This window comes from Xiphophorus hellerii, chromosome 1 (genome assembly GCF_003331165.1).
Source record: "Xiphophorus hellerii strain 12219 chromosome 1, Xiphophorus_hellerii-4.1, whole genome shotgun sequence".
Taxonomy (NCBI): domain Eukaryota; kingdom Metazoa; phylum Chordata; class Actinopteri; order Cyprinodontiformes; family Poeciliidae; genus Xiphophorus; species Xiphophorus hellerii.
This window is the reverse complement of record NC_045672.1, coordinates 23757268-23775467: the sequence shown is the minus strand read 5'-3', so window position 1 is coordinate 23775467 and position 18200 is coordinate 23757268. Positions and strand designations below refer to the sequence as shown.

Genomic DNA, 18200 nt, shown 5'->3' with positions numbered 1-18200 from the left:
TTCATTGTACAGTCAACACCTCCATCGGCCCCCCAAGAAACGTCATTCCTCAAAAGCCTTTCACCAAAGGTGATTCATCTGTTGAGTGTGATCAGAGAAGCCTTCTCTGAGGCAACACACACACTTGAATATTTATTCACACTGAAAGGTTGTTGTTGTTTTTAAGTCCCAACATTTATTCTTGGATTAGTCATAATAAGCCCATACAAGACAGTGTGCATGTTATCACTCGCACGTTTCACTCATTTAAGGTGATCCTGCTTATAAAAGCTAACCAGGGCAGCACTCTCCCAGACAAGAAGCCGCCACACAAGTGTGTAACTCAATAATGTTTGACTGCAATACCACTGCTGAACCCTCCTGATGAAGAAAGAAGAGAAGTGCCTTACCTTTCAGCCCCCTTGGCTGAAGTGAGCTGAAAGTAGAGAAGAAAGAAGTTCTGCAATGTGTGCTCCTTTCCCGCTTGGTTCCCCCTCTTCCTCTTGCGTCTTTGCCAGCCAGTTCCAGTCAGCAGCTCTGGACTCCCCCGCTGTTTGAATGTTGCATCGTGAACCCCCACAGATTACGATAGGGAAAACAACAGAAAGAGAGGTGGGAAGTGGAAAGGGAAATGCGGGGTTTTTTTTCTCTCTTTCTACACAATCTGATGCCTGCAAGTATCTCTCCGGATTAGATGTTTGAGAAGATCTTCTGATTCTCCGTCAACTCTGCCGCTCAGACGCTGTCCACCAGCGAGTGGTGCTGAATGAGACTCCGGGGCATGACTGCGGTGGTTTCCTACTTTTCTTCCTCTCCAGCTTCTTCTGTTTGACTGCACAGATCTTCCCTCCCTCCGCGCAACAGTGGCTCTACTTCCTAACGAACTACAGACTTTGCAGGACGCTAACACTAATGCAAATGTACAGTAAAAAACAAATAAATACCAAAAGGTAAAACTGACTGAATGAGTTACGTTGAAATCAGTTGGGTTTCAAAGCCGGATCAATAAGTGCTAGTCTAATGAATATTTGAGTGGGCTTAAACAAAAAGAGATGGGGTGAGGGAGGAGGGGTTGCCTGGCTGTAAAACTGGTTTTACGCAAAAGAAAAGTCATTCCAAGCTTGGTCATAAAGCCAGGGGATAAAGACGCACACAGGTCTTACAGAATGTACACCTCCCATGAGATCCTGCACAGATCAGACAGTGCAGTTGGTGGGATTTGGGTGTAAAATAGATCACGCGATCTCGTAAATCTGCCCCGCACCGTCTTAGCTGGATTTCAGCTGCTGTTGCGTGTGCGGTGCGCATTTGGATGTCACATACAGAGGCGCTGCTCAAAGAAAACAGATCAGTAACGCATCTTCGCCTTCCGATCTTCTCGATAGTTGTATCTTAACTCGCTCTTTCATCATTTCAGTTCTATTACCCGAGATTTGGAAACCCAATGGGCTCGATAGATCCTACAGAGATGGGCTCCTCCTCAAGTTCGACGAGTTGAGGCTTCATTGCGCACTACAACACACAAATACTGAAATTTACTCTTAAGGCGCCGACTAGCGCATCTTGAGCTCCAGTGCCACCTCTCCGCGATGCTTTACATCTGAATAATTGAGGGTTTTTTTTTTCTTCAGTTCTTGAACCGCATCAAGGTGCTGCACAGACGCCTCGCTCCCTTTTATGTACTGCTCGCCGATTAGTGATTATCCAGGATCCTCCCGCGAGTCATTCCCTCTTGTTTCACTGGAATCGCTTTTCTTTATATGTTTATCATTACTGCGCTGATTGCACTTATTGATTCATCAGTCTAATCAGTTGCACCGGTGGCTCTCCCAGTAATGAACCGAGCAGAACCAGCTGGTTTCATTTCAAGCTGCAGTTTAAAATGAGCTCTCCGATGTGGCCCCCAGGACATCCTCAACAACAAACACAGCTCCACAAAGTTCCCCCAAGCTGAAATGTGTCACAGGAGAATTTTGTGGGTTTTGCCAATGGATGTTTTTGCTTTTGTTTAACTTTTATTTATTTTTGTTTGAATTTAGCTTGTGAGCGTGACTCCCTATCCTCTTGGAGAATTTTCGGAGAATATTTAAATAATTGCATTTTTTTTTGTTCAAGATTTATTTTTTGTAGTGCAGATTCACAAATGTAATCTCAAAGCACGCTTTACAAGCCAAATAGATGCAATTTCTATTTAAATATGTATAAAATAATATTACATTTCTAGTTCTAAAACTAAGAAGTCAACCTGAATTCTTTTACAGTCTTTACAGGTTTTGAAAAGACTCGGAGAACAAAAAACAACAACAAAAAAAACAATAGATGTAGTAGTTTTAATATTTCTGGAAGACAAGAAGACTGTTGATTCCATGCTGAAGTGTATTGTTTACTGGGGGATCCTTCAGGGCTCTTGTGTGTTAGTGTGTCTGCGTCCCACTACCCCAGAACCATTAGAGCCTTCTACAGAGACTGGTGCATCTGACAAACCAGTAAGACTTGTACCATTCATCTTTAAAATGTTGCCAGATTAAATCGTTTTCTGTCAAAACAGGACAAATGACATATGTGCATTAATTTAAAGAGGGTGTATCACTGCAACTAAAAAAATAAACACTACAGTAGAACTTAAAAATACATACCTGTTAAACACACACACACACACCCACCCCCGCACACACTCTCAAAATACAGATGTTAAACATTATGCTATTGGTCTGTAAAAAAAAAAAAAGATATTTAGCCAAAATACATTTCATGTGAAGTATGAGCCATATAGGCCCCTCAGGTGCTTAAACACTTGTTTACTCAATGATCTCAGAACTAAAGTTGAGGCAGCATTCAATCTCTATGTTCCTCAGCTCAGGAGTCAACTCTCTGAAAACATAAGTTATTTGATTAAAGAGGTTGACCAATGAAGTTTTTAAGCCCTTAATGTCTGCATTTTAACATTTTTCTTTCATGCAAAGCTTCTATGCTAAGGTTTTGTTTTCTGTCTTTCCTTTGATATCTTGTGTGAATGGTGCCACACAAACTTTCCAATACATATTTTCCAGTCTGACTAGATGATCTAGTCTACAGGTGTCAAACTCCAGTCCTGGAGGGCCACTGCCCTGCAACTTTTAGATATGCCCCTTCTGCACCACACCTGAATAGAATAATTAGGTCATTAGCAAGTACCAGCAAGTTTACATCTGAATGGCTCAAGAAAATGAAAGCCTTTGTGGCCTAGTTGAACTATGTACTTAAATCCAATACAGATGCTGTGCCACACATAAAAACCCTCCAATGGGTGTCCAATGTGTGTGTTAAAGTATTTCTCCAAAGAACAGCTGGTCAATATTTCTTAACAGTTGTATAAAGTTTTGACAAAATAAACACTGTCAGTTGTTGGAAACTTATCACGTCTAGAGGCCCATTATTTTTTAACCAGGGCTGTCTGGACATGAAATCATGACTTGAAAACTAAATCTTCTGCTTTCTATGGTTATCTTTGCTTGATATGAAATATTGTGAGACATTAAACCAATTTTTGTCATAAATATCAGGTATTTGTTTTTTTTGTTTGTTTTTTGTTTTCTTCAAAGTAATATCCTTTGACTTTAACACAGGCATACAAACTGACCCTAAAACTAAGACAGGTTGACAAATGAATTTCTTTGCGATGTGATTGGTTGACTGTGTCTTGACTTAATTCACAGGTGTCAAACTCCAGTCCTCGAGGGCCGCTGTCCTGCAGTTTTTAGATGTGTCACAGGTACAAAAAGCTGGAATGAAATGGCTTAATTACCTCCTCCTTGTGTAGATCAGTTCTCCAGAGCCTTGCTAATGACCTAATTATTCTATTCAGGTGTGGTGCAGCAGAGGCAAATCTAAAAGTTGCAGGACAGCGGCCCTCGAGGACTGGAGTTTGACACCCCTGACTTAATTGCTAGAAGTCTAGGCATACTGAATGTAAAATAATTTTTAGCAAAACAGTTTTGTTATGTCCATCTCTATATCTTTCTGTTTGTTTTTTCTCCACTTGTAAGCAAAATCATAAAAGCATATACAGCAGACCATAAAAGAGAAACAAGAGAGTGGAGAGTGTTTGTGCTATAAGATTTTACTATTGCAATTTTTCAGTGCTGCATAGTGTCATCAGATGTTCAATGATCCACTGGTATAAGCTCAGAGATGCAAGCATAAACTCACTGCTTATAGAATGCCAAAGGAAAACTTCTATTAGTTTTTGTAGGCTGTTATGTTTGTTCTGGTTATGTATATTTTTTCTCACATTGTTACCAGAACAAGTATAAACTAAAGGAATATTTCTCTGGAAGCAGTTTTTCTTTGAGAAATCACAAATGTGAGAGTGAGACATCTGACCTGCAGGACAGACTAGTGATTACAAGAGGTTTTATATATTCCGAAATGTAAACCTGGCATAACGCTCCAAAGTCTTAATTATTGAACTGAGGAGGGCCATGTCAGGATTAATAAATAATCTCTGTTGTAATAAAAGTCTTCTCTATTTTCACGTTGGCCAGTCTCATGAGCTCAGGGGTCCATGAATTATTCTGCTCATTCCTAACCGTGATCCATCTCAATTGGGTGGGCAGCAGGATTGGATTAGCTCTCCCACTGTCCGTGGTGACAGAGTGGAAACAAGAGAGTTAAGTATCTGCAAAGAAAAGAAGCGCTGCATCTTAAAATCAAAAAAAAATAAAGAAATCAAACAAATGGGTGTGCTCGGTATAAACCCTAATTACTGGGAGGGTTAATGTTGCTCACAGTGGGTAGTAACCCTGCTGTTCTGTGTAAAAACGTCAGCATTCTTTGTCTGCGAGTGTGTTTAAAGGGCTTCTCATGAAAACACAATGAGCTACAATTCAGCAGAGCATAATAATACTTTCTTCAAAGAATGTGTGAGGTTTTGGAAAATATTAAGTAATTTAGATTTCTTCAAATATTTGCATGTTTAAAAGGATAGTAAATGCTACTGGTTGAAACCAGACGTTTTTTTTTTTCAGTGACTCACTTCACAAGTAAAACAGATTATATAGATTATTGCACACAGACTGATGTTTAAAGCTTTTATTTCTGTTAATTATGATGATTTCTTGCTTATAGCTAATGAAAACATGATATATTAAGATTAGAATATAACATCAGACCAACATGAAAGCATTTTTAGCACAGAAATGTGGGTCTAATGAAAAATATGTTTAATATTTGCTAACGGTTGTTGTTTTCAAAACGTTTTCAATCTGATAAATGAGTTTCACTGGAACCCATATTCTAATTTACTGAATATGACTGTATAACGTAGTGAAAAAAATGTGATTGTTAGAGTTACAACACCAATTACTTTCCCTTTGAATTTAATTGAGTTAAGCAATGACCAAACAACAAATGTTCTAGATAGCTAATAAAACACAAATGCAACAAATGCAAATGATTACAAATATCTTATTTGGTAAACATAGGGAAGCATTAGATCACCAAAGAACAAAATACTTTCCTTGAAATTTATCAGTAAACAAAACCAATGCAGCAGAGAGAAAAGTAAATAGTTATGAAGCTATTTTATTTTCTTTTAGGGTGATGTCCTTTCATTTTGGATGAAATGGCACTGCTGTTTACTGTCCTGTTTCATATTTTCAGAGTACTTGACTTGACAGTTTAATAAAAAATTACAAAATCATTACAAATGTAATGTACAATGACTGACTACAGCCCAGGTGGCAGATATTTATAACTGGTATGACTAAATGATAAAACTTTTACCTTGAATAGTCCAGTCTTAATGTTATACGTTGTGCCTTATTTCGAAAAGTAGTCATTTTACCACAGATGACTGTTAAAATGATGGGGAAGAAAAATGACTAAATACTCTAGATGACATTGAATTTATTTTTGTCATTTGTTCTCAGTGATGAACACAAGCCTGAGAAAGCAGCAATTTAATTCAGTGAATGACTGTAAAAGCACTTATTTTTCTATGACACAAAAGAACAGATGCGCTAACTGGAGTTTGATCACATAAACACATGCCAAAATCACACACTAAATGCACAACACGCTTCCAAATGTAATAACATATGTTGATCTGAGAGCATTTTACAAACTGGCTCACTAATAACAGGCATTTATTCTATACTTGTAAACAAAACAGATAGTACAAGTATTTTCCTACAAAGTATTTCATACAATTTAATCCAAATAATGAAAATAAAGCTATCCAAACCAACCTTACCCATTGGGAGAAGGTATTTGTGCCTCTTGTTAAAATTTGAATTAACTGTGATCAGCAACATTTAAAACATATTTAAATGTTTTAAATGTTTCCTCTGACTGATCATTAAAATAGCATATAATGGCATGTCTTAAAGCAATAAACTGGCTTGGGACTCCCGTAAAATAACAAAAAGAGAAAAACGTTGCCATCCATTGGAGACTTCCAAAGTGAAAGCAACAGTTTTTTTTTTTAGTTTTTTTTTTTTTAAATTGATTATGAAGACTTTTTGGTAAATATTAAATAGATGTGTAGGAATACATTAAAACTTTCTGGAAAGTCAATAAGTGATATTAAGACATGATGTGAACAAAGCATGAACACAATACTGCAACAGTAGAGATTCTCTTTAATTTTTTATTAGCTGTTAAGACATACTCTCAACCTAAACTGTTATATCGACCTAAAATGTTTGATGTATTTTGGACATTAAATTAGTTATTTTATACAAAAATGTAGTTTTTACATCTCCTAATATTACTTTAAGGGTTTCTCTTTGGTTCCTCTAGAGTTAACTTCAGTAGTCCTCTTTGACACACAGAATGTTCATATGTAGACATGGTAGAGCGGTATAACGCTGTAACTCTGACTGGCTGTTTGTGAAGATTAAAACCAAACATGACTTATTCTGCCTGCCTGTGACTGTAAAAGCAGGTTTGGTGGCTTTGTCCAGATAGCATCTCACTGCATGACTCAATCGTGACTCTTGGCTGCCACGGCAAACATTCCTCTGAATTGTATTACATTCACATAATGTATGGAAGGCAGCATTTTCATACAAGATAAACCATAGCAACGAATAAAGGTGGGAATGGAAACAGTCCATCTCCACAGACAGCAATTCAGCTTAGAGTAGAATTATGTGAAAAACCTGGCATCAACATTAAATTATGTTTTAAAATATATTTCAGCTCATTAATACTTGTTTTGCATGTTTTTTCTGGCCTTGCTCTTTCAGTAGTCTCTCTCTTTCTATCTCTGTCCTTAGGTAATATGAAAAATACTCTGAAGATTTTCTGCTCATCCCAGTTTCACCAGCATCCTTCTGAAGTTTCAGCTGATGCACAGACCTAAGCAGGTAGTTGAGCGATAATTTCAGCAACAGTTAATGATTACCTTGGAGGGTGTATAAACCTATTAAAACTTTAGGCAACCCTCACTTTGCATAAGTACAAAGATGAACGTATAAGCAATTATACCTTCACAAATCTATCCACATTACCCGAATAAAGTTGATTAATTTTAGTGCCTGCTATGTTTTTATTAGTGCATTGCAGCCTCTGGTCAATTAAGTGATTAAATACTTCCACTAAGTCTCCTCCCCTACATAAGGTTGATAGTTTTTCAACATCAATACTTTTCCTATACGGAGTTGGAGAAATACAGTATAAGTCTTCTGTTACATGTTACATTTATTAAAGTCCATTGTTTATCAACTGTGTATTGAATTATTTTTATTTTAGATTAGTTTGAAGCTACTTTTATAACATAAAATATTTATTTTGATTCTGTACTCTTGAAAACCCTCAGAAATGATTTCATTCATACATGCATGGAACATTGGCCGACTCATATACAGAGGCTACTAGTTCTTGATGCAGCCATCCAGGATTCTATTTCCAACCCTGAAATTTTTGCTCCATGTCTTCATTCCTTCCGTTTCTACCCATTTTCCTCTGATATGCTGCAAACAAAAGCGACTAGTGCCGGAAAAACCTTTAAAAATGGTGATACATGATAAACATCAAATGTTTATCATATTCTATCTAATGGAAACATTGGGCGTTGTGTTAAAAACATTCTCTTTGTTTCCAGGCTAACTATGCTGTTTAGCATTTTTTTATGTAGGGATGCAATTTAAAAAAGTGACAAAATATTACTTTAATGTTTCCTATGCACTTTTACTTTTTGATTTCAGTCCAGGGAAAAAAAGAGAGAGTCAACAAGCATATCCATCTATTTGAGACATTTGTATTTATTAAGTAATATGTTTTTGTTAACTTATTATTTTAACTTGTTAAAATAATGCTCAAGCATCACTAAAGTTGTCACAATACTATTGCTGTCTTCTCTCTAGCGTATTAGCTATCAGGCTTAGAGCCAATATTATCAGCCAGCAACAATCTATGAGTAAAAATAATACAATTAAAGATTAAACAACTTCAAATTCAATGCTAATCTACTTACATATTTGCTGAAATTATAAAGTCATAACATGGCTCCATATATTCAAGATTAGCATTGAACTCCTTTCTGAGATTAGTTAGTGACCGAATCAATATATACAGTACAGACCAAAAGTTTGGACACAACTGTGTGTCCAAACTTTTGGTCTGTACTGTATATATATATATATATATATATATATATATATATATATATATATATGCATACAATTTCTATTATGATGATGCACAGGAGTTTCTACTTCGACTTTGTGGAAACTGGAATAACATGGCTGTCACTCACTGAACAATAAGGTCATTCAAAATGTCCTAGTGCTATTTGACGAGCAGTTTTACACATCACTTCTGAATTATGTAACTATTGTGGAGGAAAAGTTCAATTTTCTATGTTTTATAGCACAGCATTTCTATCATTGAGTTCAACCTCATACATCCAAGCTTGAGGCTCTGCACAATGGTGCTGCACTTTCCTTTCTTAGTTGCTTGGCAACGCCAGCCAAACACAACTATTCAAGTTTACTTATAGAGCACCACTCATACACAAGGAAATGCAAAGTGCTTCATAGTACATTAATGCAAGGGGGAGGGAGAGCACAACACAGATTGCTCTGCGCTTGTCATGTTTGGAACAGTTTTGGTGAAGGACCCAAGCACACAGAGCTGCTACACATGTAAAAGATGGTTAATGAAAAATAAGAGATTTACAGAACCTGGGAGGAAAACCAGAAAAATATTACACAACAGCAAGTGAAATAAACTGAGGTGTCCGGTACTAAGGAAACTTGAGAACCGGACACAAAACAGGTGGATGATTGGAAACCAGGCGCAGCTGTGAGGGAAGAACAGGTAGGCAGGCTGAGGGAGAGAGGAAGAGATGACAGGAAAGGATCAGGGGAGGGAGTAAACATAAACCAAGAGACAAACACAAATATTCTAACAGAATAAGCTAAATATAAAAAAAAGTGAAAAAGAAAGTGATGTCTAACCATAAGTAAATAAATACCTGACACTTGCATTAGGACAGCTGTTATTTACTCATTTAGACTCCAGTTATGATATATTTACATTACACAATGTGAATAAATGGCATAATTTTCTTCTGTAATTAACTATTTGAACTTCAAATGTTAAAGTAGCAGCTCTTGTATTTACACAGCATCTTTTAAGATATTTTTTCACAAAAGTAATACAAAAACACACCAAGATAAGAAAGATGTTAAAGTGAGCAGGTTAACGTAAAATAAAGCAATAAAATAGTGGAATAAAATAAAACAGAATGCTAAATACATGCCAGTCAAACATGCCCTGTATTAGAACTTAAAATACTGGTGACATAAGGTTAATGCAGTTAACAAAAAAGACCTCTGAGGTTCCTATTAAAAGCTTAGGTAGTTTATTCTAGATAAACTATAAATAATCCAGAGAGGTTTTATGCAAAGTGTTAAAAACAGAATTTTATTATTCTTAACAACATATCCCTATTTTAGTTGTTTTAATTAGACAAGTAGGACTTTCTAGAAACACAAGGAAGAGAAGAGGATCCCATATGCTGCAACATCTTCAGAGAAGATTCTTTAACAGTAAACTAAAAATGGCAGGCTTGAACCAGACCTTTTCACAATTATTCCTCTCATTGTCTCCCCTTTCTTCTCTGCTCATCTGTCACATCATCTCTGACCTTTCTATTTGACATGGCAGCAGTCAAACGTCAGCCCTCTAACATATCATTTATAGAAGGATGGAAGCCATTAAAGCAGTTGTCTTGGAAAAGGCTATAATTTCCCAGAAAGCTAAGGCCAGAACCCTGGCCACCGGAGTTGGTCTAATTACTGATCAGGCCTAATTTTCTCCTTGTATGGACTGTGATGCGAGTCAGATTTGACACTTAAGGCTAGACATCCTCTGATTTCTGCCCTTTGTGTCAGTCCTGTTAACCTTTCCCTTTCACCTTTGTCTCCGTCTTTTTCTGTTCAATTAGGCACTATTAACATGAGCTGGGGAGTGAGAACTAGAACTATTTCATGAGCTACAGGAAGAAAATGACTGCATTGTGATTGTCTTGTCTAAATAGGTATTTGCTTAATACACCTAGCTTTTCAGAAATGTTGAGATCGCTGAGCTCTTATGATTGAATTGTTCACATACCTTTTGCTCGTTTAAGAGACTTTTTAATACTATCAAATGTGGCCCAGGTTTTGGATGTTGACATTTTTAGTTATGTCAGCAAAATTGTAAAAATGTCCCAATAATAATGCTTTATATCTACATAAAACAAGACTTTTATGAGGTTAAAGTCTGCAAAAAAACATCACTGTTTGCCCTTTGGGATATTGTGAGCTATAGTGAGTATTGTCAGCACTCTGTAATTAATCATACCACCTAACAGAATTCATGGGTTCCCCTTTGGTTAATTGGACTGCGGCAGCAGAATGTACTAAGTGATGATTTATTCAGCAAGCAGGTGCCCACTTCCTCCTTCTTCTTGCAGGTACAGAGGATGGATGGCTCATCGTTGCACCCAGGCACTCCTGGTGTTCCGCCATCTCTCAGGCCAATCAGCTCTCAAGGCACTTTTACTAAGTCGCGCCTGAGGGTGGCAAAATGAGAACAGTATAGGATACAGTCCAATCAATTTTCCCACTTTTCTCTGCATCCATGACTTCCTCCGGTGAAAACAGAGGGACAGATGAAGATATTGATCAGTTTATCAAGTGAACTTCCTCACCGCGGATGTTTACAAGTAAAAGCCAACACCGAGTCGGCAGAGGGGAAAGTCATTTAGTCGTTTGCCCTCTCCACTTTTCGGGTCTTTGTTTCATTTACTGGCGATGCTGTGGGGAAGACCAGAGGTAACTACATCATTTCAGGTTTGTTGGAGGCAGGTCCCCTCACCAAGCTGCTTTGTTATATCTGAGGTTAGGATTATTTTGTCCCACAGAACACAGTAAGTAGTTAAAGAAGACAGAAAACATTTTTCACAGAGAGCCCAGAGAACTGGTTAAAGATTATGTATTTAATGTCTTCTGTGGTCGTTCCTCAAACAGTTGAATCATGTTGTGTTATTGAGTATTAAGAAGCTTGACAAAATGTAATGTTTGTTATTGGTTTCTCAATTGGTGACTGTAGGATGGTTTTATGACTTTTTATTTTTGTGTTTTTTATGATATAAAGCACATTGAACTGCCTTATTGCTAAAATGTGCTATACAAATAAACTTGACTTGAACACGTCAAAGTTTTTCTTTCTTGATATGCTTCCACTGAAACCAAAAATTGCTATATTTTTGTGATGTGAAGAGATTCAAATTAAACATCCACATGTAATGCAGTAAATATGAGTACGAAGAGTTTTATTTTAAATTGATAAAATAATAGGAAATAGGAGAGTAACACTGCAATATTTTTTTAGATTTTTTGTAGTAGTAGAACAACACAATATTGTGCAATATTGTGAAAGTTAAAAGGAAATTAAATGTCGTTTTGCAAAACTTTTACAAATAAATATCTAAGAAGTATGATATGCACATGTATTTAGACTCCCTAAGTCTATACTTGAAGAACTTCTCGCTGACTATTGCTGGAGAGACAGCTGCAATTTTCTTGTCTTATTGCAGGCTATTCTATCTCTTAAATATTTTTTGATCTATTGTGTTGTAGCTCTGACTGCATGTTGATGACTGTTCTCTTGTTTCAGGGTGAACCAAGAGTAAAGTCTCCTACAGATTCTAACAGGCTTTCTTCCGGGATTGCACTATATTTATTTCCACTCATCTTTCCTTCAACTTCAACCAGCAACCAGGCCCTGCTGTGAAAAAACATCCCTTCAAAATGATACTTGCCGCTACTCTGTTTCACAGCAATGATTCATTCAGGAAAATGGGGAATGATAGTTTCCTGCCGTGCATAATTTTTTTGCAGAAAAGTACTTTGTATTGTAATAATCACATGTGGTTATGACAAAGATTTTTGAAAAAAAAGTGTAGGAAATGTCAAATGACACCATCTAATAGTTTATAGTGGTGTCAATTTCTGCTATTGGTCAGAATTCAATTCATTTTATGTTGTTCTTAACATAACAGAAAACAAGTCAACTAAATTATAGGCATGAATACATACTTAACCAGATTTTCTCCTTTTTTTTACATTTACTCTCATAGAGATGTTTTCAAAGCTTTATGGCACAGATGAGAAAAGCATGAACTGGTCTAACAGGAGTGTTTGATTTCCCACAACAGCAAGTGTTATAACATAAAACAAATATAACAACCCTGTAGTTTTCAGTAAGTCTGCATGTGTAGAAAGAGCAAAACTAATCTTCGACAAGTGTGGAAATGCTTAGAATGTATAAATAATCAGTCAGTTCACATAAACTTTTACGGTTATCAGATTTAAAATAAAAGCAAAAAGAAAACCTGAGCAGTATACATCTAATCAGGTAGTGGTTTAATAAAACAAAAAGGACACAGGCTGACTAGTTGCTCTTAAATGGGATCATTGACATCTGCCAGCCAAGGAACCAGAAATCAAACCCAAAACTTTCCCATTACAAAACAACTTCTCTTCCATTAGGCAACAGTTGCACATTATATTAACAAAGCTATGCTAATATAGCTGCAGATTTGTAAAAGCATATTACTCATAGAAAAAGATTAAATATTTCAACTTCTGTCAATCCCAAATTAGTATTTAAAGGTTTTGCATTCAATTATTCAAAGTGGTGTCAAAACCGTTCAGGAATGAATAATTAACTTTCTTTGCTTTATGGTAATTTATTGGCAAACTGAAATTTTAGTATTTATGTCTAAGCATCTGTGACATTTTACAGATTTTCATTCTCACAAAATGAGGGTCCATACATCAACATTACGATTGCACCTTCTCTGGCTGTAGTTTGTTTCAGTGCTGCTGGCGTACCATTACCCCCAGATAACCACACTTTAATAGTTAATGCAGCTACCGGGGCCCCACTGCATTACAAATGGACCCATCCGTCTGGCCGGGGCCCCTGTGGGTGGCAGCACCACAGTCCGTCTTCTGCAACTCAAATCATTCATCAATAGGAAGCTATCTGACACTCTCTGGCACAGGATACCAAACACTGTGATGTGGTCAAGGCCAGAGACGGACATCCTGGTGTCAGAAAAGGGATCTGTCAACTGATATTACTCCAGACACTGTTATGGGACATCCCAGCTACAACAGCTGGGCTGCAGGCTCCAAGTGTAATCAACATATCTAAATGCCACCCTTCTGCTCTGTTCAGGCACTGAACCAAGTCTGAGAATTTATGTTAATCAAAGATAAACACATAAAGTGCTTTATTAATTTATTCTAAGAGACAAAGTGGGAACACATAAGCATAAAAGTATGAGTGTGAGACCAAAACAGCCATAAAGAGAATTTTAAATGATTGCAGTGAAAGACAGAACAGCTACAAAGAGGCACAAACTGTGACAAAATGACTCAAACAAAGTGGGAGCAACAGTACACAAATGTTAAAAAGAACAGAGAGACAAATTTAGCACATGGAAAAGCAAAATGGCCATCAGAGAAACCAAAACACCAAAATAAGGCATTAAATGACTCACAAAATTAAAACTTAAGAGATTGTTTTATTTTGAAGTCACGTTCTGTGAAGTTACTACTTTTAAATGTTTTCTGTACCTGTTTTACACCAGTAAAACCAGTAAAAAGTCAATTACCACAGTCATATTACTGTGGTTGTGCAGAAAAATAATGAATCTTCAGTGTAGACTGGAAAGCTAATAGCCAGACAAAATGTAGACATTTAAAATAATTGAAACTGAAAATAATCACATCTATTGGATACAATGTTACATCAGTGGGCATTCTGTGAGGCAGAAGCTCGGCTGGAGACTGCAGCTCCAAGGAGGAGCTTTGTGGAAATAAGCAGAACTTTGTGGGAGCAAGCACTTCCCCATGGGAAATTCAAAGATTCCTAAAACATACATGAGAGAATCAAAGCAACACTCAAGGAATTTTTTTTTGATGAGAGTATAATATTGTAACAAGTCAATTTTACATAATGTCTCCCTTTTCAAGAAACTCTCACTTCATCAAACATAGACTGTGTAGGAAATGTGGAATATTTGTTTTTCATTCTTGACACGTTTTGGATGATGTTCTTAAAAATGTCTAAGTCTGGTCGTTGCTTACACACGCTAATTCAGTTTGCTCATGATTGAAAAGGAAGAAATGTGCTCTTTCCAATATGCCGACACAGGAATGCTTGTGAAATGCAATCAATGAGACAAATGTTGAAGTGACTCAGCTCTGCAGATGAGTCGAGCACCTGTTTCTGTACAGCATTGCGTTTATTTGTTGGTTCTCTCTTCAGCACTAGGCCAGGAGAATCTGCTCTCTGCTCCCTACAGAAATAAAAGGCTGTGATAAAACTCCCCTCAGATCACTTCGATAAGTAACCAGCACAGATGCCGCACAAGCTCGCCACCTTCTCTGGGGACTGCAGCTGCCAAAAGGGGACGTGACAGCGCCGAAGTGGGCAAGCGGGACCTTTCTCTTTTGATCAATCAGGTCGGACAGAGCACGGTATAGCGTGAATTCTAAAACTCCAGATGCACCGTGACCAAGGTGACTCACATATATTAGTCCTTCCAACTCTTAGAAACATATGCTCATCTGTCAGGGTGACAGACCTACTTTGTTTCCTCTTTATTGGTCCAACTCAAACCTAACTGAGGTTAGTTAAAGGAATTAATGACCTAATTTAACAAAGTAATAAAGACCAGCCTTATGAACTGTGCAATATCTTAGAAATTATTTTGAAGTAGAGGAAACTTAAAAAGCTAATATTTAGAGTGGGATTGACTAAAGGTTTTTCAGTGGTTTCCATATTCTTAAATTGGTAGTATAGAGGAACAATTATTTAGTTAACAAATATCCTCAAGGATTTATAGACCAAAGCATTTTTATGGCAGTATCTTTGTTACCCTGTAACAAAGCTTCTTCAAATGAAATCTTGTTGAGGACTTGGTGCTGAGTTAATTTTCTCAGAGTAAGACTACCCTCTGCTGGACAGGATCACAAATGTTGTTGGCTGCCACGAGACGTCCATATGGACCAGAACAAGGCTAGGAGTTCCCAGTGTGATATGTGAGGAGCAATCAGCTTCAGCATAATCATTACCTTTTTTGTTAGTTCTAGATTAAAAAGAGGGAAGGTGAAACCTGAACTTTGTTATTTTCTTCCTACATTTAAACAATCTGTAAAAAGCAGCAAAAAAAAATATTTAAAACAAGCTGTCCCTCACATGGCTATTCATGGGTTGTGTATAAGGATTACCACAAGATGGAGTCATTTCTCTTTAATTTTGTTGGCTTCAATGTGACTTCAAAAATCCAATCTTATTCTGCCACCTAGTGGTAAATAAGAAAATATAATATCAAACCCCTACTTGCACATCTATTGCCTGGCCTGAATTTATATATGACAGATAAGAACAAAGTGTTGCACATATCATATGCAGTATTATTATAGTCTGTGTTAATCCTTCCAAAGTGCAGGATTAGAGAATATATAAAACAGAGATAAAAAAAATAAAATAAAAAAAAAACACTTTCCAAAGCTGACATTATTAAAAACTCTGACATGTATCCATATGGACTGAATATCCAGAAATCATCTAGTTTTGAAATTATTTTCTTTTTATTGATGTAAAAATTACAGAAAGGAGGATAAAGTAACATGAGTCACAGTTGCTTAAGGAGCATCATTCAAATCTTTAGTCTGGCACTGCTTTTGTCACTTTATCCATTCATACTGTATGATATAGATCACAATGCTGTGATCAACTACTGATGTTGAATATGTACTGCAATATTTTTATTGCAATTCCAGAGAACACATAAACATGATGTTTTATGCAAAAACTCTGTGAAGATGAAGATACATCACCTTAACATGCCAATGCAGTGTCTTTAACTGACAGATGCAAAACCTACTTTCTGATTAATTCAGCTAATACTTATTTTTCCACATGAAGACTTTTATGCTTCATTTCCACTTAGTGGTACGGCACAGGTTGGTGTAGTTCGGTATTCCACTTTATGGTTTGGGTTTTTCAGGAGAACATTTCCGCCGCCAATTGGACTCAAACCCAAACGGCTAACATGGCGTCATACTACTGCGATGACGGGTCAGTTGTATAGGGCGCTTTTACAATGAAAACAAATGAAACAGCGTATCAAATCTCACCAACCCTCGACGTACTATTCAGTGGAAATGAGGCATTAGCTGATTTGCATAGAATAATAAACTTTAATCTCTTTAAAGTCAGATGCATGTTACATATTAAAATATGTAACATGAAACGTACTAAGAGTAGAGTAGAGTACTGAGAATTATACGCCCTTCATCCCATTACCCATTACATTATACACATCAGAAGCACCAAACAATACAGTATATCTTGATTGAACATAAAGCTCCAAAAAATGTGTGAGTGCTACAACAAAGTAGGAAACAGTGAGCAGCTTCATTTCTTGTCTAGAAGAACTATCACAGCACTTCGAACAACATGATAAAACCTCCACTGTTTTATACGAAGCAAAGCATGTGCATTACCAAGGATTTTAACAATTTGAAAATATCACCAATATCTTTAAAATTACAACACCTTTCAAAGCATTTTTTTGTAGTTTTGTACATTCTATCAATTCTAGTTAGTTTGTGGATTTACTAAAAGCAGTTTGATTATATTTAATATTTTTAATTAGTTCACAAAAAGAATATTAACCAAATAAACTGATAGGGGTTTCAATAAGAAAGTACCGAGAGACATGTGAGTTGTTAACTTAATATCCACAAATAAATACAAATCATATGCCAGGATGTAGACCTTCTAGTAGCTGTTGGCAGAAGTTTCAAATACAGACACAGTTTTTCTGCCTTGAAATTTCAGGAGGTTGACTCACACTATGACTGATGCACTCAGCCCCAAAATCTCAGGATGTGGAAATGAAACTATTTAACAAGGAAAAATGGAGCACTGAGTCAGTGACCGATACAAGGAGGAGAAAGAAGGTAATCTAAGAGCTCCCATTATGCCATGTGTGTTGGGAATCTCGTATAAATACAGCCCTATGCTCACTAAACAAGCAGCACGCGCTACTTCCTGTTTTTGTGAGTCACGTACTACTCATGAGCTGACTCAGTCATCCCCCCGCCCACTAACCTCCACCCGCTCTCTAGTAGGAGTATAAAAGACACCCATACATGGTCTCCAACTCCACCCACCTTCCCTTTCAACTGATCCAACTGCTTCTTCCCTCCCAATGAATTTTTACTCTCAAACTCCTCGCCTTTTTTTTTTTTCATCTCTTCTTTGGGGGATGAGAGGGAGGATGTCAATGGAGTATGTGTGTGGGTGTGCGTGTGTGTGGGCGTAAGGGTGCATGTGTGCGTGTTAGTCATATTCAGGCTCTTCCAGAGCCAAAAGCAGCAGAAGCACGGGGAAACCCAGGCAGGAATAGGATGTTTTGTTCACATCTGTTAGTTGGTTTGGCTGCGGCACTCCTGCGGTCTACGCAGCACCTAAAAATGGATTGCTACAATGAGCAACAGAGCGTGTTGGAAGGGCAGACGGATGAGCATGTAAGACGAGGGGGGGAGAAAGGGCAGAAGGACATAGTGGGGGAAGGGGCATGCCAAATTGGCCCAGGACTCCCCTCCCTGCTCTGATGTTTAATAGGATTCAGTTTGCCCATTGCTGCTGCAGAGTTCAAG

General features: G+C 37.2%; 1 protein-coding gene across 2 annotated transcripts in view; it reads right to left on the bottom strand.

Moving 5' to 3' along the window:
- Positions 1-1452, bottom strand: part of LOC116729561 (metabotropic glutamate receptor 4-like) — a 189970-nt gene extending 188518 nt beyond the window's left edge. Inside the window, exon 1 of one of the 2 annotated variants that reach the window (XM_032578302.1) lies at positions 390-1452. The gene's annotated coding sequence lies outside the window, so the exon portion shown is untranslated. The remainder of the gene's footprint in view (positions 1-389) is intronic. The other variant, XM_032578229.1, reaches the window with a different exon arrangement.
- Between the last annotated feature and the right edge of the window lie 16748 nt (positions 1453-18200).